Here is a 25,839-nt window from a genome sequence, read left to right on the forward strand (position 1 = left end):
TCGGCACAATAATTGCAAAACAATGCACAAGTTCAGAAGTGAACCCAACCGTGCCCAACAAGAATCCTACAGTACTAAACATTTCTTACAAATGCAACTTTATATATTGCTAATATAAATATCTTGCTAAGTCACAAACAAGAATAATTATATTCGCATGATACTACGCAAGCCGAAGATACATATAAAATATACAAAAATAAACGTGGTGGTACATTAGTTATAACTTATACACAATAAATTAATAACTCACATACCTCTACAGCTGAAGATGTGCAAGTCCTTAAAATTATTGGTGAGCTAGTGTCTAAAATTAAAGGGTTTTATGTGTTTTTGGTGTTTTCCCACATATGTCTTTTACTGTATAATTATTTTTTATAAATTTCGATTTTATTAAATTTTGTTCTAGGGTTTATACACCTCCCTAACTAGTTTATAGCTACCCCAGAAAGAACCACCGACCCACGAGAAGCTACCGGCAAGCTTTCTCACTTATCCACATTGGCCGAGCCCGAGACTCGAACCGACGCAGACAGAGGTGAGATGGCAGTTATCTGTGACGGAGAGCGCTTTAGACCACTCGGCCACTCGGGACCCCTATAGCATTGGTAATAATATATAAAAAAGTAATTCAAGAAGTTCAAGTTCAAGTTATAGCATTGATAATAAATAGTTAAATACATTCACGAATTTCAAGTTATACCATTCCGCGATAGCGTTTCATTTTTGAAAGCATTTCTTAAGTACAAATTAGTAAATAGTATAAAAGTTTGTTGTTTGCATGTTTGTGGTTAGTATAAAAGTAGTGAAAATTCTGGCAAATTGCCTCTTTGTGGTGTAGTCCATTTGTTAAATTCAAGTTACAAGTTATGGCAATTCGGTAGCAGATCTTTTCTGTTGAGAACATTTAAGAAACTTTGAAATAATTCTAATGTTAACATACGATATCTTGGAAGTAGTTATTTTGTATGGTGTTTGCATGTTTGCAAATAGATTAGAAAATTGAAAAGTTGTAGTGAGTGGTTCATTAATTAGTAAAGAGGTAGAGAAGCTTGGAAGTCTGTCTGTTCGTCCCCTCCATTAAGAATGTTTGCGTTCCGTTATCTGAATCTTGTCATATACATTAGAATATCTTGTTAATTGTATAGGTCAAAATATATTATTAATTGTGTTTTCGAGTTATATCCTCAACTTGTATCCATTTCTAGTATTATAGTATACTTATTGTATAGGTCAGAATATATTATTAATTGTGTTTTCGAGTTGTATCCTCAACTTGTATCCATTTCTAGTATTATATTATACTTATTTTATACATCCTTTTATATTGTTAGTTTTGTTATCGAGTTGTATCCCTCGATGAGTTATTCAGTTCTACATCTTGTAATCCGTTATTGAATCACAGCCCTGTACATTCAGAGTCATTTCCATAGTAGTATACATTTACATATTTCCTTAGAAATATGAAACGTCCTTTATCCTTTATTCTAGTCCATGTTCATTCCGATTCGTTTCCTGTTTCGATATTTATATCGACTTGTATTCATATATAAATTGTAATATACTGTTTAAATAGTATGATTCTTTATACGTGCCGTTCAAGGTTAAGTAGTGTCTATCGCAAGAATAATCGCGAGACGTTAATCAATCTCGAGAATAGTCGCAAGACTCCACCCCACAAGAATGAGTATCAGTATCATTATTCCTATATCCGTTGTCTTGAATCCTTGTCCGTGTTCATTTTAGTGTGATGTGATGTGATGTGATTTTGATTTTTAACGTAGCTTTAACAGTTTTTCAGTCATATCGCTACGATGTCTGCAATGTGGCAGTTTATAGTGATGTCTAGCACTGGGGCATCATGCCGCAGACATGTAGCATGATGTCCCACCCAGTCACATTATCCTGACACCGGGTCGACCAGTTCTAACACTAACCTCTTAATGCTGAGCGCCAAGCGAGGTAGCTGTTAGTACCATTTTTGTAAGTCTTTGGTATGACTCGACCGGGGATCGAATCCACGACCTCCCGCATTCATTTTAGTGTAGTGTTAATTATATTTCCATCGTCTTATATCCTAGTCCATGTTCGTTCAAATTCGTTTTGTTTATAAATATTTCCTGTATCCGTTGTATTGAATCCTAGTCCATATCCGTTTAGAGTAGTTTCCTTTGTAGTACACTTGTTTCATATGCTCCCACTTGCTTGCTTAAGCGTCATTGTACTGTGCTGTACTGAAAAAATGTGCAAGTCCTAAACTGTATTGGTGTGGTCCCCCGCAGACTTGCATCATAGAGGAGACCCCCGAGTGTCTAAAGTTAAAGGTTTTTATGTGCCTATGTTTTTCCCCAATATGTCTTTTATTGTATCAGTTTTAATAAATTTGGATTTTATAAAATTTTGTTCTAGGCTTTGTACACCTCCCTAACTATTGTTTAGATACTCTTGGACCTTGGCTGGTCTTAAGAGTTGTTTACGGAAGTGATCCGTGCCAGGGATCAGTGTTGTCCGGTGATTGCGATATGTTTTGTGCTATATTGTTTTGTATGTTAACCCTTGTAGTTTGTACGGACTGGCTGGTATAAATCAAATAGTTTGAGTTGTTCTTTAATTATGCAAGATTTAAGTTTTGTAGAAGCAATTTAATGTTAAGTAAAAGAGAAGGAAGTAAATGTAATTGTTTGGTGCAAAAGAACATAAGGAAATAGTTTGAGGCACGAGTTCAAATTATGGTCGCTTAGTTATAAATTATTCAAGTCTGGGATTGGTAGCAAATCTGGTGAAATCATATGGTTACTCTAGAGTAACTCAAATAATTATTATAAATGAGTAAGGCGAATAGAAATTCAGGAATCTTTACAAATTACCAAGTTACTTTCTGTTGAAATCATTAGGTAGATCTGAAATTAATCTAATAATTAATTAATATAACACATAAGAAGCACTGGAATTGCTTAATGCACGAGTTCAAATTAGGGTCGCTTAGTTAAAGCATGGGCAGCGCACACGCTATGCATCATCGAGCTAGTTAGTGAGTACTGGTCATGTTAGTTCACGTGTTGCGGATTTATTGTCAGTATAGCTGATTAAGTACATGTAGGTATTAGTTCAAAAAAATTCTAGTTATGGCAATTGATAGCAAATCTGGTGAAATCATTTGGTAAATCTAGAGTGACTCTAACAAATGAGTAAGACAACTGTAAACCCAGGAATGAAGTTTCAAGTTGTATACTTTGGTATACATTCTATTGTATTGTTACCTTGGTCTCGAGTTCTATGCCTCGACTTGTATACAGTCCTGTTACAGAAACCTTTGTATGTATTTCATTGAGAATATGAAACTTTATCCGTTGTCCTTATTCCGTTTCCGTTTCAATATTGTAATATATAATAAAATTCCATCCTCCTTCATTCCACGTCGACAGCATTCCTCCTACTTGATTGAAATAGGGGCTATCCGTCTCGGCGAAAACCGGAGGAGTTTCTCTTGTAGTATTCCGTTTTATATATTTATTTCCCCTTGTATTCATTGTCTAAATCATAGTCCATATTCATTCCGGGCCAGGCAAGTCTTTACGATCCATATTGGTGTAGTCCGTTTCTGAATTACATCATTTGACGGACCTCCTAGTTCCGAAAATTAATGGATTTTATATCTGCATGTTTTCCCCCATAGTATGTATGTTTGTTTTGATTTTATTAGAAATTTCGTTTTTAGAAAATTTTGATGTAGGGTTTCTACACCGCCCTAACTAGTGTGCCGCTACTCCTCAACCCTGGCTGGTTTTGGAGTTAATTACACAAGTGATCCAGGCCAGTGGATCAATAGAGTCCGGTGTGTGCTATGTGTTGATTGCTATATTTCTTGTACGTTTTTATCCCTTTGTGTTTTTGTTCGGACTGGCTCATATGAGCAAATTCTATTCGAGTTGTTCTTAATTTACATTAGTAGAGTTTTTAGAAGCATTTTAGTGTGGGTAATAGGTTAGAAGAAAGATATATTTGTTGTATGTAGAAAATCATTGTATGTGTGGTTGTTGCTATTGTTGTGTTATTAAAAAGAGGATAAGCAGGTGTATAGTGGTATCTATGTGTAGTATACTTTGTATATGTAGTTTTTGTTGGGTCGTACAAGGACCTCCTACGGTGTGCCATTTGAAGAAAAAAAATTCTCCAAAATATAAATAAATATAGTACTTTTAAGTTACAAATCTTCCCTTCTTATTTTCATGATGGAATTAATACACAATATTAATTCGTTATATATTTTCTTATCATTGATGTTATTTGTATATAGGAATTACATATTATTTGCTGTTCCATATTTAATTATAATTTTATTTTTTAAATCTTGCCTTTCTGTAGATTTTTCCGGGCACCGTAATATTAAGTGTCCTTTTGCGTCCATATGATTTTTGACAGCGTGATATTATACTTATTATATGTCTGTAAAAAGCATATTCTCCTGTCATCCAAATTCCACGTATATAACAAAACAATCTGCCTTGTATAGAAGGTGATTTTATTTCTGCATAATTTATCCATAATGATTGCCAATTTAAGTTAAGATGTTTCAATTATATTAATTGTTTGTCTTGACAGGCCATATCATTCAATGTTCTATATATATTCTTATTTTTATCCCATATGTTTTGGTTGTCTCTGTATTTGCATAGCAATTCAGTTATTATTTTACAGCTTCCAGGTTTTTTCAGCAATTTAGTTAATAAATTATTTATATATATTGTATCGTTAAAACGAAATAAGTATCCATATATATATATATATATATATATATATATATATATATATATATATATATATATATATATATTGCTTCCCATGGTAGTTGGGGTTTGTTATTTAAATCTTTAAGTCTTTAAGTGGACCGCTCACTGACAAGACGTTCCGTAATGTAAAGATTTTGACCTACGGTGAGGTATTTATACATAGACGATGCAGCAATACATCGTCTGTGCGCTGGAAGTATTCGGTTCTTCCCATCGAAAGCACTTCGCACGTGCGGCATAAGATGAACCGAACTCACTCTTTGGAAGTCTTTTGTACAATATACTTAAATCACACTCGGGCATCGTTGTACACAAAAATAAGAAACCCGAGTACATGTATTTAATAAATGCTAGGATTTAAACAATTTCGTGACATGGTTAAAGATCAACTTTTCTCTCTGGTGTATCACACCACGTCTGACACTAATCATCAACCTTTCTTATTGCGAATAAGTAGGACAGGGTTAATTATATTTTATTAATGTGAATTAGGAAGGCTGTCTCCTTTGTGTTTTTATTTCAAATTAGCCGGGATTTAGGTGTATCGCTTCAATTACACGGTTGGATTGCATCCCTATGGAAGTCTCACATGTGAAAAAAAAAATGTTAGGAGTCAGATATACCGAATTTCGGAACTTAGAAGTAACAAGGCATCCTATTACAAGGAGATAGCATAGTTCGGAAGAGTCAGTTAAGCGAGGTACCAGAAGGGATAGAAGACATAATCACTCATTTGCGCAAAGATCCAGTGACCAAATTCAATAAAGGATCAGTATCTATCCAACAGCAAGCGAAATACTTGAAGTATAACCCTTCATAGCTTGGCATTACTAGAGGAGACTGACATTGCGAGCTGAGATTCTATGGGATATTTACTGAAGCCATATCCGCGTTTGCAACGGAAATAGCAAGATGCATAATTTTGAGGAGTTAATCTATCGTTCCCAAGAAAATGCTTTAATAGTCGATAACTACTTTTAGAGTGAACAAGAAAATGCTTTTAAATGTTGATAACTACTTGTACAGTGGACAGGGAAATGCTTTCAAATGTCGATGACTACTTGTAGAATGAACAAGAAAATGCTTTTAAATGTCGATAACTACTTGTACAGTGGACAGGGAAATGCTTTCAAATGTCCATAACTGCTTGTAGAGTGAACAAGGATATGCTTTCAAATGTTGATAACTACTTGTACAGTGGACAGGGAAATGCTTTCAAATTTCCATAACTACTTGTATCGTGGACAAGGAGATGCTTTCAAATGTCCATAAATACTATTCAGTGGACAGGGAGATGATTTCAAATGTCCATAACTACTTGTACAGTGGACAGGGAAATGCTTTCAAATGTCCATAACGACTTGTACAGTGGACAAGGATATGCTTTCAAATTTATTTCAATACCTACTTGTACAGTGGACAGGAAAATGCTTTCAAATGTCGATGACTACTTGTAGAATGAACAAGAAAATGCTTTTAAATGTCGATAACTACTTGTACAGTGGACAGGGAAATGCTTTCAAATGGTCATAACTGCTTGTAGAGTGAACAAGGATATGCTTTCAAATGTTGATAACTACTTGTACAGTGGACAGGGAAATGCTTTCAAATTTCCATAACTACTTGTATCGTGGACAAGGAGATGCTTTCAAATGTCCATAAATACTATTCAGTGGACAGGGAGATGATTTCAAATGTCCATAACTACTTGTACAGTGGACAGGGAAATGCTTTCAAATGTCCATAACGACTTGTACAGTGGACAAGGATATGCTTTCAAATGTCCATAAATACTATTCAGTGGACAGGGAGATGCTTTCAAATGTCCATAACTACTTGTACAGTGGACAGGGAAATGCTTTCAAATGTCCATAACGACTTGTACAGTGGACAAGGATATGCTTTCAAATTTATTTCAATAACTACTTGTACAGTGGACAGGGAAATGCTTTCAAATGTCCATAACTAGTTGAACAGTGGACAGTATAACACGTTAACAACATATCTAAGTGAGAAGTAAAATCTTTCTGCTCACTATTCTATCAACACTCTCTGCCAGAACTGGTAGCATTATCTTAATTTTATCGACTTTATATCCGACTTCACGAGCGAGATCAACCAAAACCTGGAGAGTATCCAGTAAATTATGTTTGTCAAGCATGTCACGTTCATGATGTAGCTTATAAAAGTAACGATTTACAACACCGACATATTGCAGATGTGAAGTTGATTCAATCGTTAAATTCCATTAAAAAAAATCTTTCACAGAATCGTTAGCTAATTAGTTGATAAGATCCGCGATGAAAAGTAAACTAGTGCTAGGGGCTGGTAATTAATCAACCGATTATTATTATTATAATGGAATCGATTTATTATACCCCATGAGGATATTGGAGTGATAGAGCAGCGATTAGTAAACTTGTTACAAATGCAGCAAATTTTACACGTTCTGCTGCTGAAAATTAGTTAGCACGACAGGCAATACGGCAAATATAGCTACCACCACCTAAAACATTCAGCATTCACACTTTGATGTCAGTACTCCTAATGAAGTTCAACAAGCAGATATTTTATTTTTACCACACAATATTATTAAAATTGTTAAACGTCAATCACGTGCATAAAAATACGCGTTAACTGTTGTTGATGTTGCAAGTAGATATAAGGAAGCAGAAACACTATCAACTAAAACAGCAGCTGAAATTGTATCTGCTTTTGAACGAAAGTATCAACGAGGGCCTCTGGCGATGACCACAGATGCTACAGGTTGATCCTGGGAAGGACTTTCTTGGTGCAGTGTCATCTCTGACTAAAAAACATAACGTCAACATCAGACGAGGACATACTGCAATTCATCGTGATCAGGCAACTGTTGAACGTTCTAATCGAACACTAGCTGAGCGGTTATTTGGATATCAATATGCGAAGGAAATAATTCAGAAAAATGTGAGATCTCGCGAATGGGTTGCAAAATTACCAAGTGTGATAGCTGCGTTAAATAATGAAATTACAATGCAATTTCTATGAAACCCATTATGCAATTACCAAAGAAACATATGCCAATACAACGACATGACTTTTCAAAAGAACCAGTACTAGGTAATGTGACTGTGGGGTATTTTTAAGAACCTGGTGAACTTGAAGGTTGTAAAAAAGAGCGACTGATCCTATTTTGAGAATTACGACACGTACAATTTCTAGCGTGGTAAGATCTGCGGGTAGCCCTGCAATCTACAGATTAGATTCAGCTACTCCTCAACGTGGATTTGTACGTGAACAGTTACAAGTAATTCCTGAAGACACACAATTACCACCAATTTCACTTTTGTAAACTAGCACCTCGACGTCGATTACATTCAAGACAGGTCAGCATTACATTTTCTCTTGTGTGACCAAGACTACTATTAATTCTATCTATGGTATACTGTCTTGGATTATTATTTGAATACTGCAACAACATTACTCTGTTACAGCTCGCACAATGACTATACTGTCGTTGTTTCAATGTCATGAAAAATTCAGCATCGAGATCAAAGTCGGGCTTATTTTTTTTTCACACTGTTTATAACTAACTAATTTTGTTCTTACTATATCATCGTTAGTTTCCTGAATTTGATTATTATTTTCTGTGAATTCTATCATAACCCTCCGCAGCTGAGATATACTTCTGACTCGAGACACTGCGAGATAAACTAGGTTCGACCATTCGATACGATCATCGACAATCCATAAATTTGTATCAGAGCTGGTTAATCATTATGATGAATGAATTGTCATTGCGTATCCTAGATTTCATTGAGTTTAGTCCACAGTTAACGCGCTCACAACAACACTGACAGGAACTAAACCAATATCATTCAACACAAGATTTTGTTTCTCTGACGATCCTGGCATATCAACTTCGATATTTTAATCGTTGCGTATCTGCTGGTCGATAACACAAAGGTACGGGTAGATTCGAAACATTTTCTTTATGTAACAAAAGTAATATCACGAACTATCTTTTTACTTGCAACTATTAAATCATTTGGTCTCCATAAATTCCAAACATTGTTTATAGGAGTTTCTGAAATTATCTCGCACATTATTGCACTCTGAACTTTATTCGGTTGTAGTCTGATTAACTGCTTAAACTCTCCTAATTCTGGTTCGAGCGCTCTATGATCATCAGTTTTTTCTTTATGATAATCTACACGTTTCTGCAGCCATTTATGTGGAGACAATGCAACAAAAGGTGTTGGTTGACCATGATCGCCACACATTATCACAGCAGTATTTTTTCGTCAATAACCAAACAAGAAATATTTTTATCGTTTCTAATGAAACGGTGCATATTTCATCCCAAACAATAATCCTTAGAACATATTTCTCACCCATTCGTTCATGAGTCCATTAATCTCCCTTCCATTGGAATAATTTGTGATAAATGCATGATGTAATATTTCTTTCTTTCATTTCTCTTGAGATGTCTGTGTGTAGGTGTTAATATAACTATATAAAAATTCCGAAATAATTAAATCACACGAGTTGTTTTTCCAGAACATCCAGTCCATTGAGATAAACAGTCTTATTTCTGGTCACATGATCAAATACTGATGGCGCAGATGACAATTTTAATTTCAACGTCAACGGATTCAGAATAATTAAGTATATTTTCTTGTTTTATACTCGGGGGCCCCAAGTGGCCTTGTGGTCGAAAGCGCTCACCGTTCTGGATCACTGCCATCTCACCTCTGTCTGCGTAGGTTCGAGTCCAAGGCTCAGCTGGCCTACCAGTAGCTTCTAGTAGGTCGGTGGTTCTTCCATGGGTTTACCAGGGTTCTTCCTCCACCAGTTATACTGGCCGCCATGTATAGCCTATCTTGTGCTGAAAAATGGCCTTAAACCCTAGAACAACAAAGAAATTGTTTTATTCTCCATTCACCCCATGATGGATAAGTGCCGATATGTAGTCGTTCTAGCAATCCTGTATTTTTATTGATATAAAATGAATCCGCAGCAACTCTGATAGTAAACTCAGAAACTCTATTTATCATCGCTAATAGATTTATCGAAACGTACGCGAGCACTGTAAATCTTAAATGCGTAAACTGCGCTGACTTACCGTCAATATAACTCACAATTGTACCTAATTTAGCTCTGTCTGATAAATTAACATTACTTCGACTTATAAATATGTTTCTTTTAGTTGTATTGGTAATTATAAAATCGAGTTCAGCATCATCTATAATTAATCTTGTACAGTGTCTTATATGATCATATGATCCTCCATGGGTGAATTTACCAGTTAGTTTTCTGCCAAGATCTTTTGCGATTTCATTCTCCAAATCAGGCATATTCGGATTTCATCATCGGTATATTTTTTTGTTATGGTAATTAAGCTTTTTTCTGCGGACGGTATGATATATAATTGCTTCACTTACAATCAACGATATCAGTATTTTTACATCGAGCATATATCGTTGGCGCCCATATTTTTTCTGAAAAATGTTTGACAAATCAGATATAAAATTTCGGATGAAGATCTTAGGCAAAATTAAATGCCTTGATACAAGCGAATCCAGTCAGGTCAAAATCTGGTAATGGTCCATTTAGCGATACTCTGGTCATCTCGTGTGTTGGATGTCTAAATCGCTCAAAATATTTAGAACATCCGGGATAACATGCAACCATATCAACCGATATAACATAATGATAATCGTATCTGGTATTCCAAAATCCAACGCATTGGTATTCGAGACAACTCGATATTATATCATTGAGAAAATCAAACCTTGTAGTCTTCCACGAATTTTTCTCTCTAGCAAAATGAGTCGCGACTGACGGAATCGTAAAACAGTTACTGAGCAACCTTTCATGCATGACATCGTCATGGGTGTATTTTGACGCAAGATTTTTCATTTCATCGGGGAGAGATTCTGTGCGATAAATATATCCACTAGGTCTTACAAACGGATCATAGTTTCTAGCATCGGAACTCTGAAATAACCATACTGACACAAGATCATTATTACTTATTTCGGTAATAAAATCAAATATATCTCCTTGGTAAAACTTAACAATTCGATTTGGTGGAAATATTGTTACTGCATTTGTCTACACATGCACATTGTGATACAAAATTTCAATCGAAGCTCCTTTCGATTTATACTTTGATTAGTACAAAATCTCACCGGTTATCGTTTTTACCATTATTGTAAATTTTAATTTCTTTCCTAGCTCAGCGACGTCTTTGATATACGCTCCGATATCTTTAACTATTTCTGACCAATAATTTATTATTTTACGTCTTTTATCTTTTAAACCATTTCCACGAGTCGAAATTGTAAAATGATCCATTACTCGTTCGGCTAGACAATTAAGCCTTGACAATTTCATTGGTTTTAGATCAAGAACTCTGGGTTTATCATTCGTCGGATATATTGCATAAATAACCGCGGTTTCAGGATATGCTCTTCCATAATACGTTTTGTCAATACCAGTCAACATTCTTGGTATGGATTTTTTACTTAATACGGCGGTTGTCACTGATAATCCAAGTATCGTCTACTTCCTTAAAACCATTACTCTGAAAAATATCTTTGATTGTCGAGATAATTAATAATCGTCGCCGCTCGTTGATCGTTCATTGTGGCATGGACAACATCGGTGTTGCGTATGATTTTGAATATTGACCACAGATGAGATGCAGCATCGTGGCAAAATTCTATCTTAGCATTACAAATACTTTCAATCAGAGTTTCAGTCGGATCAACCAGAGCTCGTTTTCATGGGTCAGGGGTTCATCTATCAAGATCTAGTATAGATTTAGAAGGTTTAATCTTAATTGCTGATAATAGCTTAAACTCATCCATATTGTAATTAAGACAAATATATATTCAAACATAGAATAAATGCAAATGGCTTATGATAGGTTCTACAACTCCCTGTAAGAAAGCTTGTGTAAACGAATTATGTGGACTTCACTTACAACCTGTGCGGAGAGGGAGTTTAGGACCTAAACCATGTTTAAAATGTGGTGTTGGGGTTAGAGGAAAAGCGCAGTTGTGTGTGCAATGTCGTGGTAAAAATACAGAGAGCTGAAAGGATATTATGATTTTAAAAAACACTGATAATAATGCCAAAAGGAAAAGAAATGCTAAAGATTATCTCGCCAGATTTTCAAAATAATCATTTAGACAAATAATCACTTAGACAAATAATATTATCATATAAATGGGGAAAAATAATTTGTGAAACACCCTATCATCAATGATTACGAGGTATCTCGAGATAGTGTAATCAGGAACTGTCGAATCAGAAACTAGTTGGTAATGTCAGTAACACCGGTTATCTCATGATCAGTACTAAGGGGAATAAGCATTATTTCAGTCATAGGTTTGTCTACGAATGTTTTCGTGGGGTAATTGAAGACGGTCATATGATCGATCATATTAATGTACAAAAACTCGTTAACCCTTTAAACAATTTACGAGCAATGACACAAAGTCAGAACAGCAAATTTGGACAAAATGGCAAAAATTATTTAGCTGCAAATACAGAAAATGGCGATTAAATAATATTTCAATCAATGAACGCAGATGGAAAATATTTTGATATTTCAATGCGTCCGGTAAAATGTGTCCTAGATAATATTAACAGATCGGATTATCGAAAAAATATAAAGAAAAAAATTGTTACTACTTCTGTCAACCGGTCCGTTGTCCTTTGTGGTTAGAGCGTCCGTCTCGGATGCGGGAGGTTGTGGGTTCGGTCCCCGGCCAAGTGATATCAAAGACTTATAACAGTCATTCTAACAGCTTCCTCGCTTGGCGCTCTTCAGTATGAGGTTAGTGTTATGACTGATCTGCCTGGTGTCAGGATAATGTGACTGGGTGGGACATCATGCTACATGTCTGCAGCATGATGTCCCAGTGCTAGACATCATGACAAACTGCCACGCTGAGACATCGTAGCGATATGACCGATAAAATAGTAAAGCTACGTTAAAAAGTCCAAATCACACACACACACACACACACACACAAACACACACACACACACACACACACACACACACACACAGAGAGAGACACACACGTATACACACAAAAATAATATTGTATTATTGTTAAAGGGAGATAACTCTGTCAGGCTAAGCTCTCTCTCCAGTAGAGTAACTAAGTAGTTTTCTCGCTTGTTACTGCGTTATTGGCCGTATTTTTTGTCATCGTAATTAATTATATACAAATATGCAATACTTTAGCTATCTGTGTGATAACTACTATTAGTGAAGTAATATAAGTTTTTAATAGTTCAAAAATTAGTGAAAGGATATTTACATCTTTATTTCGTCTCCAATGACAAAGTCAATCGCCCGCTTTGCAATGCAGTGGTTATTTTTAGATCTCTCTGTTATACAGAAATACATTTATTTTAAACCTGACTTAATACAATGATGTAAATATGCTACTATATTTAAGATTATGCGTTGTACCGTCCTTAAAATTAAGATTGTATATACGCTGTAAATAGCTTATACAATAAATATGTAAATAATATGTAAATAATGAACTACAAAAATAATAATATTATTATTTCTGCAATTAACAAATTAAAATATGACGGTATACAAATTCAGCTTGATCCAGAAAAAAAATATTTGTGATTTTGAGTCATTACGAACCCGAAAGTTCAGTGATAGATATACACTTCGAGCAGAGTATAGATCTATTAAGCTCATCCAGCAGTCTATGTTCCAATTCTTGGCTATGGTCGAAGATACAGAATTTCACAAATTCGTCTCTGTCACTCGCGACTGAAAAAATTAGATCAACATTAGCTGGCAAATACGAAAAGAAAAAGATTATGAACACGCGCATGAGGCAGTTGAAAATGTTTATGCGAGATAATGAAAATGAAAGTGATTGTGAAAGTAAAAGTACTGGCAGTTACTGGAGTACCAACGTCACTAAGGGGGATTGTGAAAGTGAAAGTAGTGATAATGAAAGTTATGGCAACTGGGGTCTCAGTCGTGACTAGTGAAAGTTAATATTTATTGCTGACTTTGTCAAATTTTGTTTATTCTACCTGATTTTTATGATGTAATTTTGTTCTTCTGCTTTTGATGTGAGTTTTTCAATTTCGAGTACCTAATACCCCATCAAATTACAAAATCTGATTGATTTTCACAATTTCGAGTACTTATTACCCCATCAAATTTTAAAATCTTACTGATTTTTGTTATTTTATGTAGCATTTACCTGAAATCTGGACGAGAATCAGTAAACAACAAATTATGTTATAATCCCCAATTGAAAATCAATCACGAACGTTAAGATCTATGATCTTACATATAAATTAATAATCAGAATTTATTGTCTCAAACCAAGAATGTGTCTGGTCTGGTCATTAAGTTTGAAATGTATTCTTGATAATAAATTATTGTGACAACGACGTAGATAAACCTGATTAATGGCTTATTGTACCATCAAATATCCAGGAGATACAGAAGGTGTAAATGTGTACAGAGCCTGATTGGACTTTTCAAGATCTATTTGATAGCTACATCAATTACGTCACATACAAGATTAACAGCGATTGTTGATGTTATCTTTACAATTCCTGGTTAAATATGACGGCCTAGACCATATGGATCATTGTTATGTTTGAGACTACCTGTCGTTGGATATATTTGTGTTCATGCGGCTAATATTTTTAGGAAGTTTTCATTGATTAGATTGTTAACTGAGTTTTTTTAGCCCATCGGCGTTAATTCCAGGTAGTATAAATTTTGGTAGACCTGTCTCGGTTATTTTAAAATAATTAAGAAAATACAGTTTTAGTGTTATTGAACTGCGGTGGACAATAGATTCATCACCACGGAAAATTACTATTTCAACGACAATTTTATTGATATATTCAAGGTCTGATGTAACCTGGTTTAGATGTTGTATTGTTTCAATGATCTGTTATTTTATATAATCATCATAATACTGAGATAGAGAAGATTTCGAAGATCATTACGTGATTTAGAGTGTTCAGACTTAATATTTAATATAAAAACACATAATGTAATCTTTATCTATGATTGGTTTTCTCCCTTCATCATGTTTCATATATATATATATATATATAGTTATGCCTAAATCAGGAAGTTGTGTACCATCAGAAGCAATTAAATTACGTTCAATATTCTCCGCATAACCTTCCCGATATTTTGGAGGATTTATTTTTAAAAATTCATTAGTAGAAAAATCAGAAAGTTTTGGTAATGATAGTCCTTGATGAACAGGCGGAACTTCTGACATCCTAACACATTTCTGATTGATGATTTATACATATCTACAGCGTAATCATGCGAATATATTTATATCGCAGCTGATAAAGGTGCTTCACGAAGAGTGAATGCTCGATTTAATTCTTTGTTGAAATTAATCATTGATTTGTTAAATTTGATAATTACCGGTGGGAATGCCGACAACTTGATAATCAAGAATTCCATGATCTTTATTTTTATACGAAAATACAGGTGAATTATTTGCTAACAATCAACCGAATAATTTTGATCTGATATTTGGCCAGCTGTGATATACTAATAATTGTGCTAGCGCTATTTCTGTCGCTGAAATTGTAGTTGGAAATTTAACGCTAAATTCAGGCTTAGCTGAGCTTACCAATATCATTGTAGTTTTTGACGGAGTTGTATTAACGACAATTTCCTGAGCTAGCTTGTTCAAAGTTGACATTATTAGTATTACTGTCTAAATCCTGATTTTCTAAATCAGGCGTAGATTCTGTCACAGTCATTACTTCCTTGTAAATTTTAATCATCTCCGTGAACTCAAAATATGATATTTTAACGAGGATAATTTGGAGTATGCTAGTGTTGCTGTGTGTAATTTTATTATATACTCATACAATTTTGCATTGTGCCTGTGCATGATTTGTCGTAATAATATTAAGAAGTCCAGCAATGTTTGTTGCAGATGAAATACAAATTGTTACAACTGCTGGTGATGCAATTGTTATTGTTTATAATAATACGCCGGTTTCAGCAAAAACAGCAGACGCCGAATACACAATTATGTCAACAACAACTACACGTCTGTATATTTGTTTGCTTTTGCTGTATATTTGTCAACAATATTTTTAGTTTTTTCGTCATTTACGTGCTTGATTGTATCTAAAACGTTGAACGTTGTTTGGAATGCTCATTACATTTTAATAAGGTGGGAATTTGGAGACTAATTCAAGACACCAATAATAAATCAAGTCGAGATTTTTTTTTCCTCGGGTTCCACTACAAATGTTTCCTCGTCGTTTTGCTCCAACATCAATAACATGGATCCAGTGAATCCAGTTAGTGCATAACGCCGTGAAATTGTGGTGATATCGTAAATGTTGTAACGCCAAGCACTGAGAGACTATATATACCAGTAACCTAAGTGCAATGTTTAATCGATTTATTGAGTGGTGACCATAATGCTTGTCCAGACGCTACTTTATTTTTATGTCGGAGAGTTTAATATCTATGGCTGGTGGACATCCAAAACAATTCATTAATGGATCTATTTGTTTCTACGAATAATCATATTTTTGTGTTTACATGATTAGAATAATCAGTTCTAAATGAGGTCATTTCATTATTAACTGAAATTAACGCGTTCAGCATTGGAAGGACGAATTTTTTCGTTGCAGCGTCATTGTCTGATTCTGGTTCTCCAAGATCAGTAATTTTATTATTAGACATATTGAGAGAAACAGTACTAGTCATTGAATCACCGGATTTTTGTACTCGACCACGAATATTATCTAATATCGTTGACATAATAACACCAGGTTTAATGTTTCCATTACTATCAAACACCGCTATGCTATTTTTAGTTACTCCATTAATTTTAACGATGATATCTTTCAATGAAAGATTGCTTGTTTTTGATTTTCATTGTTTATCTTGAAATACAACTGCTTCCTTCGGATCTACATTTGCAAGATTTAATAGTTCAGATATTTCATCACTAATCTGTGTACTTACATTCTCATGAGTTATTCTGTCGGATTTTTGTTCATGGTTCGAGAAAGATCTTCCGTAAACATCAGCCATTATACTTTAAGATCTGTTTAAAACGACGCGTCTACTTGTATGCTCGTTTACGACTTTATGAGGTGCATCCGAAGATAGTGGTATAGCGTCGAGTACAGAAATTACTTCACGACCACATATTGGCGGATCGGTTATTGTTTGTGTGGGTAATGTTGAACACGAAATTGGAGTTTTTATTGTGTTTACTTAATACAATTTTTTTTTTGGTGGAACCAACCCATACAAATCAAAATAAATAATTCCACGTGGATCAATTGCGTATGCCAAGCAATGAGTACCAGAGCCGGAACTTTTATCGAGATTTGGGATACCAGTTTCAATATTGTTTGGTTGTTTTGGTAATTGATCACGTATAAAAATTACCTCAGAATTTTTTTATATTTAATTTTTTAGCAGCATCGAGTAAATCAAACTTTGACATAGGAAGAATTAGAGAACTGTTCTTGGAAGTCTCAGACCTTTTCCCTATCGATAAGAGTTTCCTAGAAGTATTAGAGCTCGGCCGTGTCTTTTTTAATCCTTTTCCTGTTGTTTTATTTATCGCTAAGTTAGTAAGTTTACCAGCAGTAGCTCCAGCAGCACCAAGTGCAACTGCTTTTGCAACAGCTGGGGCTGCAGCGGCTATTAAAGCTAGTATATCTGCAAGAAGTGAAACTATACCACCAGTCTTGATGGAATCTTTAATGGAGCTTGCATAAAATTGAGTTTAACGCCTGTTTTTGATTGTTTGGGATCATTGAAATGCCTGATTTGACGTTCTGACAAAGATAGTTTATTTTGACCACCTGTGATCTGTTCTTGTTTTAGTGATACTTTTATTCCACAGTTCTTTGCTGAATTTGATTAAAGTTTTCTAATCTGACCAGGCTTCAGACTGACACTAACATGATGCTATGACATTATAAATGAGCGATTTAATTACATGTTTTCAATAGGTGCATCAATAATTCTCATTCGTCCACCAACGCCTTCAAGTAACATAGATTTATCGCTGATTATAACTGCAATGCTCTGTAATTAACACCACCAGCTGGATTTACACGAGCTCGAAAATGAATATCAACGACAGATTGTTTAAATAAATCTAAATGTTCTAGCGAAAAGTAATAGATCGGATACAGACTTGTAAAATCTAACTGTGATATTTGCAAACCAGTATCTATATTTTGATCACGTCCCATAAACGTCATTAAACGATCATATGCACGCGCTACATAATTTTGGGCAAAATTTAACAGTATATCTTCAGATGGTTATTGATGTCAGTTTATCCTTAAAGAAACTTCACAAACTGCAACGTTGTCAGATATCATGTGATTGTTTAGTCGATGAGCATTTTGTAAAACGATAAATATATGTCTTGGTGCGGAAATTCATTGCGGTGATGCTATATGCCATGTAAATAACCCAGCACCATTACCTTGAATGCAATCTGTAAGTACTGTCAACTATTATAACAATGATTTTCCACCTGAATTCGTAAAATCGATTAATCTTTCTTCTTCAACAATTGACGGAGTTATTACTGGCATCCACGGTGAACGTTTAAATAATATTACTTGACTAATAGCAACAGCAACACCACATTCATGCCAAATGGCATCCTTTTCATTACCCTTTCTCACAAGTATAACTGTATGTTTTGCTCCAAAGATAACGTTTCTGACATTTCTACAAAATCCAAAGATATGAGATACTAGAATTGAGCATGAACATCGTCTACGATCACCTTTGAATGTTGATTTACATGCTGCAAATCCTAGGTTGTAATTTGGATTAGTTTTAATAACAACCGATTCTATATCTGCGCCATCAGCAGCAAATGTAACTTTTTTTGGTCGTCTTATTTCATACTGTTCACCTTCAGAATTATCTTTTATAAACATAATTGAGGCTCCATCTGATCTTGTATAATCATCCGAATATCTTGCTAAATTTAATATTGTTGTAACAACATCAACATCTTTTTGAATTGTTTCAATATTTCTTCCGTCAATCATATACGTAGCGCTGTGAAACAACGCCATAATACCAATGTTAGGAAAACCAACTTTAACATCACCTTCATATGCTATATTAGCGACAACGTCTGTTACAGGTTCTCCTTCTATTTCAATAAACGCTTCAGCAGGTAAAAGTATCTGCTTGAATCTTGAACTTGTATTTCAATTCGCCCACGCTGATTTGGTACACGTGCTTCATAAGAATAATATCGATAATCGCGCATAGATTCATCTTTAAGAATTGGTGCGTCCATATCAAACGCTGGATCGGATATACGCTTAAACATGTCTATTATAATTGTCATCCTCTAACACGAATACCACTTACTGAAATAGAACTTGTATTTACCGGCATAAATTTATTAGTCAACTTGGCAGGAACGACTTCATTAACAGCCAACTATGCTGGTTTTTGATTTGCAGCTTGATTTACTATTTTGCTGGTATTTGCAGAGATAATATCAGTACTGGGTAATTTTACTGGTTGTTGTTTTCTTCGTACTAATTCTATTTAATCTTTCTTTGATTGATGAAAATGTTTTACCGGCAATATTACCAACAACACTGATACTTTTATCGTGTATAGCCTCAATAGCTTTCATTTGTAATTGTTTTGCAATCGGTATTGCTTTTGGAGCTATTCTCTTAATAAACATTGAACAACATCACCAAGTCCATCTCCGTAGATCGCTTTGTACGTTGGTAATCGTGAATGTTTTATTCTGACCATTACAGGTCCACGTTGAGCGTTGTGTACGATCATTTTATTAATAATTATTATACTGATCTAATTATTCTCAAAATCTGTAATTATTACATCAACAAGTTCATTAATGAAAGACTGATAAACATTATTATCCAATATACCTCCTGTAAATAATCTTCGGCAAATATCAGATATTTCATTAATAATTTCTGGAGAATTATTTCCAGCACGTTTTCCTCCGATCAGAATTTCTAATCGTTCAACATCAGAATGACCACTGTTAGGACGTGTAATAAGACCACTTCTTTGATTTGAAAAACCAATTCCAACAAAACTAGGAGGATCCTCTTTTACTTTTTCTAGTTTTACATCATCTTTAAATTTATTAAAATACGTGTCGTAATGTTCAGCAAGTTTATTAGCAAATATGGAATATACATCTTTAACCCAATCATCTTCTTTCCAAGAATCAACATATTCAGATTTTGCATATTCTTCTGTTTGAGTGTATCAGTAGTGAAGGGGGACGATTCAGGGACAATGGGACTTATCATTTAAAACACCCCTGGGACGATATAGGGACTATGTAAATTTAACATGGGGAAAAATCGTGGGACGATATAGGGACAAGGGGAATTAACATGGGGAATAAATCGTGGGACTGTCTAGGGACAAGGGAAATTTAACATGGGAGAAAAAAGCAATTCTAGGGACAAGGAGAATTGAACATGGGAAAAAATGGGGTAGGCAATTGAAAGTCTATCTCTTTTCGAGAAATGTGGGTTGCCCTGAAAAGGGCCTTTGGGCTTATGTTAATATGCCCTTAACATAAAGGGCATCTGTGGCATCTTCTTGTCCTCAAGCTGCGTCTTACTGCAGGGCCATAAATCAGAGTCCTCTTGAGGCATCCTTGTCTTTCCACATAGACTCTTCGTAACCACAGACTAGTGTCTGACTTGTGGACAACTGTCCACTTGGATCGGACATACATTAGCATGTCCGTCCTAAACATCATCGAAGAAACAAGGGTGGATGATTCGACTGTGGTCCACATCTTCAGGCGCCGAGAACAGGTGAATCAATGCAGTGAACTGCGCTTATTTATAGGTACAGGAAGGATTGAAACGGATTGAGTTCATTGACCAATCCAAACACGCGTTACAAAATTCAGGCAGTACGCATCCAATCCGAAGAGAACAGTCTGTGACGTCACGTGGTCTATATAGATTCGCTAGCGCCTGTGCGGTGTCAATCCATGCGACAGTGATTCAACATGACGGAAACTCAGAAAACGATCCATTGGGGTGCACCAGCAGTGGAGACCGCCCAAGGGAACCCGGACTTACTTTCAGAAGAGGTAAATTGGGATTTTGTGGATTTTCTTACCTCGCAAGAATTTGTTCCGGAACCTTCGTCACCTTCTTCATTACCGCACGTGGAGAATTTTAGACAGAGACAGAAAGAAGAATTGGAGAAATTTATACAGCGGCAAAAGGAAACAGAACAAGCTTTTCTCCTACAGCAACAGCAACAAGAAGAAGAGGTAAGAAAAAAACAACAAGAAGAAGCAGCAAAGAAACAAGAGGGTGAAAGTCAAATCGTCACGGTACTGTTGGACAGTTTAGCGGAGTTAAGAAGTCTGAAACAAATGTATCAAACTTCTTTATCACGACCGAAGAGAATACGGCCAACCCTGTGACTAAGCCTACCGTACCACCCTTAGTGATTTCATCCAAATCATCATCATCAGAAGTAGGCCTCGGCCGTGGCAAAGGCTTAAGACAGTTAAAGTTGATTGCTTAAACTCACCTCTACACCAAGATAAAAGGCCCTTTTCAGGGCCACCCACTTCTCTCGAAAAGAGATAGACTTCCAATTGCCAATAATTAAAAAAAACAAAAACCATTTTACCCCTATAGTACGTCTATATGAGTGCGTGAGTGTAGCTTCTTATTTAAAAATCAAAACTCAAAGACACTTACCTTATATAATTAATTTATTCTTTTATCAATAGTTACAATCCAATTCACAATTCACAACAGAGCACTTTAAAAAGTACATTCACTTCTTCTGTTTCTTTGTTTACTCTGTTTTTTAAATTTCTTCACCGTCACAGTCTTTTCCTCCTCCTCTTCCTCCTCCTTTTCTTCCCTTCTTCTTTTCTTCTCCTGTTTCTTTTTCTTCACCTGTCTGCTATCTTCCTCCTCTTCTTCCTCTGAAGAATCCCTCTCTTCTTCTGACTCCTCTTGTTTCTTTTTTGGGCAATCTGGAAACCAACGTCCTTTTTCTTGACAATAATAACAGGTATCTTGACTTTTGTCTTTTCTAGCCCCTGTTTTTCTTTTTTGACGGTCTGGACACTCTGAAGACCAATGCCCTTTCTTTTGACAGATATAGCAAGTATCTTGACTTTTATCTCGAAAGGAAGGAGAGTAGTCCATCGGCTGGTCTGAAGAGAATTTTCTAATGACCCCTTGCAAAGCTCTGATGAAACGTTCGATTTGGCTAGTCTCTTCCATCGTTGTGCTCGGTTTGAGACTGAAATGAAGTGAAAGGACAAGACACACACCCTTTAATATACGCTGGTTTGCCATGACTATAAATTAGTCTATGGTGTTTAAACTTGAGTCATTTGACGTTTTGCACTCAAGATGAAACGATCCAATTCATTTGAGAAGAAAGAAGAAGAAAGTAAGAGGCAGAAACGTGATCTATCGCCCCGTACCAGAACTGAAGTCTTGCCACAAATTCATGCCAGTGATTTTGAAGAGGACATGAGTGAACCAGAATCCAAACCCTCTAAACAAAGTTCGCCACCCTTAGTCAACCCTGAAAAATACTATTCCATTCGAGAGACGGAAAAGCGCTCCTCTAGAAAATTTAGAACCACGGCTTATAAATACACGGTGAAGTTTAAAGATTTCAAGTCCGAAGTACCGTTAGAGAAAGCAGAAGGGTTCATCACTGGGGTGTGGGATTCTTTGCTCACCACACTCAAGCGACAATGTCAACCCAAAGAAGACGATCGCTTGAGACTCTCCATACAACACGACGGTTTGAAATCCCCTGTTTGGATCGAGTTTAGCACCCCTGCAGAATTGACCGCTTCCTAAGTCATGGACAAGATTCAACACGTGAAACAATCCAATGATCAGTTTGACATCACCGATGGAAAAGCCACACTGGACATGACCCACGTCTCTCCTCCTCAAGGGACCGGACAACGCAATAAGGTGTTATTGGTGAACAACCTTCGCAGCACCAAAAAGAGTCTCGTCCAAATTCACAATTCTCAAGACCAGATGTGTTTAGCCCGAGCCATCGTGGTGGGACGAACCTATGGCGATAAGAACGACACGGTAGAATGGAAAAGAGACTGGGAGAACATTCGAAAATCGAACCGAGCCAAACAACGAAGTGAAGCAGAACTCCTGTTGCAACAAGCCGGCCTGTCCAAAGACGCACCCTGTGGCATTCCTGAAATGCAAAAATTGCAAGATGTCCTAGCTCCATTCTACACCTTGAAAGTGCACCCTCAAGAAGTGCGCGGACCTCTGTTGTTTCGAGGGAAAGACTTTAAGGATGGAAAATACATTCATGTCTATTATCACGATGACCATTTCGATACCATTACCAGTATCAATGCATTCCTGGGATACGGTTATTACTGTGAGAAATGTGACCATGGTTATAATAATCGAGAGCAACACAAACATTGTGGATCGAAATGCTCAGGATGTTTGGCCTCTCCACCCTGTCTGAGCGAAGGGCAAAAACCAGTGCATTGTTCAACTTGTCTGCGCACGTTTGTCAGCCCTGCCTGTTACCAACAACATCTGAAGACGCAAGGTTCACGGCAGAAATGTGCTTGTCAACTGCTAAGATTGTGCCCCACGTGTGGACAAGGCCCATGTACCAATAATGCCAAGGCACACGTATGTTCAGGAAAGAAAAAATGTCACATTTGTCACCACATCGTGGACTTGGAACACGAATGCTACGTGCAAAAATACCAACCCCCACCAGGGAAAGAGGATGGACACAAGAAGAAAGGCAATTTCATCTTTTTCGATTTCGAATGCATGCAAGAGACTGGCATTCACATTCCTAATTTCTGCGTGGCTAATCATGCGTGCGAGAAGTGCATTCTAGAACCTATCTTCAGTTATTGCCCTCACTGCAGCAAGATTCCTGGAGGACGTGAAAAAATCTTTCGGAGACCGAACACGCTAGCCGATTTCGCCCAATCGGTCTTAGACCCCATCGACAAGACGTGGAGCCAAGAGGACATCGAACGTTACGGAGATTGTCATGGTCATGCCACGGTGATGGCTCACTATTTCTCCGGATACGATGGACAGTTTCTTCTCAGATACTATACGGAACAAGGCACCGAGCGTCCTAAAGTCACTTTGAACGAAGCCAAAATCATTTTCATGCAAGTGGGACAAGTACAGTTTAAAGATTCGATGAGCTATTTTGCCATGCCTTTGAGTCGAATGCCTAAAACGTTTGGAATGACAGAAATGGCTAAAGGGTACTTTCCACACTTTTTCAATACGGAAGCCAATCAACACGCCGTTCTACCCCATTTGCCTGAGGCTTACTATTACGACCCTGACAACATGCGTACCGAACAACGAGAAGCTTTCTACGCTTGGTACCAGGCTCACGCCTCCGACCCTTTCGACTTTCAGGAAGAAATGTTAAAGTATTGTCGTTTCGACGTGGACATTTTACGACGTTGCTGTGGAAAATTTCGAGAACTGTTCATGGAACACGGAGGGGTCGATCCTTTGAAAGAAGCTTGCACCATTGCCAAAGCGTGTTCCTTAGTGTACCGGCAACGATTCATGCCTGAAAACACCGTGGCTGTCATCAGTCCTCAAACGACCAACTATGTCAAACGTCAATACTCGGTCAAAGCCCTACGCTGGTTACATTACTTGTGCGACAAGGAAGACAAATGCATTCAGCATGCCCGCAACGGAGGAGGCGAAAAGACCATCGGAACGCATTCGGTCGACGGCTGGGACTTAGAAAACCCCAAGATCGTGTACGAGTTTAACGGTTGCTTATTTCACGGATGTCCCGTCTGTTACCCTGACCGTGGCACTAAAAATCAGTTTTTACAACGAACCATGGAAGACTTGTACGAGGCCACTTGTCAGCGACGCCTAAAGTTAGAACAGGAAGGATACCAAGTGGTGGAAATGTGGGAACACGAGTACGATCACCGTTTGAAAACCGATCCCGAGTTTAAACGCCTCGTGGAAAGTTACCAGTTCATGGACCCGCTGAACCCGAGGGATAGTTTGTACGGAGGAAGGACCAATGCCACCTGTTTGCTGTACCAAGCCGACGAAGAGAAAGGAGAAGAAATCAAATACTTGGACGTGTGTTCCCTGTATCCCTACGTGTGCAAATATTGTCGCTTTCCTGCAGGGCACCCACAATTGTTCACCGAGCACATCGACCTGAAAAACATTCGACAATACGAAGGCTTGATCAAGTGCAAAGTTTTGCCTCCCAAGGACTTATACCATCACGTGTTACCTCACCATTGCCAAGGCAAACTGATGTTTCCTTTGTGCCGTACTTGTGCAGAAACGTGCAACCAAGACCAACCTTTTCAGCACACCCAGGAAGAACGGGTCTTGACGGGAACCTGGGTCAGCGTAGAATTGTTCAAAGCTCTATACATGGGATACCAACTGTTAGAAGTGTACGGAATTTGTCACTTTCCCAAGACACAACAATACCACAAGGGTTACCCCACGCAGAAAGGCATTTTCGCAGACTACGTGGATGCCTTTTTGAAACTGAAACAAGAAGCCAGTGGCTATCCTTCCTGGTGTCACACTCCCGAAGACCAAATACATTTCAAAGAGAAATACCGGGAACAAGAAGGTATCACTTTAGATCACATCGAGAAAAACGAAGGCAGGCGATCGTTTGCCAAAGTGATGTTAAATTGCTTGTGGGGTAAAATGGCACAACGACCGTGTTTACCTAAGACGGAATATTTGACAGAACCTTCCCGCTACTTCCAGATGATTCACGACAAAACCAAATTCATCAAACACGTGGACGTCGTTCGCGAGGATTTGATCTTGGTCAATTACGAAGAAGATCTGGACTTTGTGCAAGACGACCCTTTTGGAAATGTCATCATTGCGGCTTACGTGACAGCTCATGCTCGCTTAAAATTGTACGAAGCTTTAGAACTGTTAGGGGAACGCGTCCTGTACTTTG

Source organism: Sinohyriopsis cumingii, chromosome 4 (genome assembly GCF_028554795.1).
Source record: "Sinohyriopsis cumingii isolate HCF-2022 chromosome 4, ASM2855479v2, whole genome shotgun sequence".
Classification (NCBI taxonomy): Eukaryota; Metazoa; Mollusca; class Bivalvia; order Unionida; family Unionidae; genus Sinohyriopsis; species Sinohyriopsis cumingii.